This window comes from Schistocerca serialis, unplaced genomic scaffold, assembly GCF_023864345.2.
Source record: "Schistocerca serialis cubense isolate TAMUIC-IGC-003099 unplaced genomic scaffold, iqSchSeri2.2 HiC_scaffold_1198, whole genome shotgun sequence".
NCBI classification, from domain to species: Eukaryota; Metazoa; Arthropoda; class Insecta; order Orthoptera; family Acrididae; genus Schistocerca; species Schistocerca serialis.
The window spans coordinates 3,402-5,000 of record NW_026047401.1 but is presented as its reverse complement, the minus strand read 5'-3'; the positions used below and the strand labels follow the sequence as shown (position 1 = coordinate 5,000).

Here is a 1,599-nt window from a genome sequence, read left to right as displayed (position 1 = left end):
CGGGCCTGGTGAGGTTTCCCGTGTTGAGTCAAATTAAGCCGCAGGCTCCACTCCTGGTGGTGCCCTTCCGTCAATTCCTTTAAGTTTCAGCTTTGCAACCATACTTCCCCCGGAACCCAAAAGCTTTGGTTTCCCGGAGGCTGCCCGCCGAGTCATCGGAGGAACTGCGGCGGATCGCTGGCTGGCATCGTTTATGGTTAGAACTAGGGCGGTATCTGATCGCCTTCGAACCTCTAACTTTCGTTCTTGATTAATGAAAACATACTTGGCAAATGCTTTCGCTTCTGTTCGTCTTGCGACGATCCAAGAATTTCACCTCTAACGTCGCAATACGAATGCCCCCGCCTGTCCCTATTAATCATTACCTCGGGTTCCGAAAACCAACAAAATAGAACCGAGGTCCTATTCCATTATTCCATGCACACAGTATTCAGGCGGGCTTGCCTGCTTTAAGCACTCTAATTTGTTCAAAGTAAACGTGCCGGCCCACCGAGACACTCACTCAAGAGCACCCTGGTAGGATTGCAACGGGGTCCGCCTCGGGACGCACGAGCACGCACGAGGCGCGTCGCACGCCTTCAGCTCGCCCCACCGGCAGGACGTCCCACGATACATGCCAGTTAAACACCGACGGGCGGTGAACCAACAGCGTGGGACACAAATCCAACTACGAGCTTTTTAACCGCAACAACTTTAATATACGCTATTGGAGCTGGAATTACCGCGGCTGCTGGCACCAGACTTGCCCTCCAATAGATACTCGTTAAAGGATTTAAAGTGTACTCATTCCGATTACGGGGCCTCGGATGAGTCCCGTATCGTTATTTTTCGTCACTACCTCCCCGTGCCGGGAGTGGGTAATTTGCGCGCCTGCTGCCTTCCTTGGATGTGGTAGCCGTTTCTCAGGCTCCCTCTCCGGAATCGAACCCTGATTCCCCGTTACCCGTTACAACCATGGTAGGCGCAGAACCTACCATCGACAGTTGATAAGGCAGACATTTGAAAGATGCGTCGCCGGTACGAGGACCGTGCGATCAGCCCAAAGTTATTCAGAGTCACCAAGGCAAACGGACCGGACGAGCCGACCGATTGGTTTTGATCTAATAAAAGCGTCCCTTCCATCTCTGGTCGGGACTCTGTTTGCATGTATTAGCTCTAGAATTACCACAGTTATCCAAGTAACGTGGGTACGATCTAAGGAACCATAACTGATTTAATGAGCCATTCGCGGTTTCACCTTAATGCGGCTTGTACTGAGACATGCATGGCTTAATCTTTGAGACAAGCATATGACTACTGGCAGGATCAACCAGGGAGCTGCGTCAACTAGAGCTGAGCAGCCGGCCGCCCGGGAGTGTGTCCCGGGGGCCCGCGCGAACACGCAAGCGTCCGCTCAATTATTCTGCAAACAGGAGGAGGCTGAGCTCCCCTGCACCATACACCTCGAAACCCTCTCAGGTCCCGGCGGCGCGCAGCGCCGTCCTAAGTACTTGGTCGGGTTCGAGAGAGGCGCAATCGCCCGGGGTTTGGCGAGTAGACGCTTTAGGTGCGACCACCCGTGCTCCCAACTGAGCTTGCCGCTGCCGACAGAGGCCCGGG

At 54.1% G+C, this 1,599-nt stretch overlaps 1 non-coding gene across 1 annotated transcript in view; it reads right to left on the bottom strand.

Moving 5' to 3' along the window:
• LOC126435216 (small subunit ribosomal RNA) overlaps positions 1-1,316 on the bottom strand; it is a 1,910-nt gene extending 594 nt beyond the window's left edge. The window contains exon 1 of the ribosomal RNA XR_007579773.1: positions 1-1,316. This exon is cut by the window's left edge and continues 594 nt beyond it. This is a non-coding gene — a ribosomal RNA (small subunit ribosomal RNA).
• Positions 1,317-1,599: the final 283 nt, after the last annotated feature.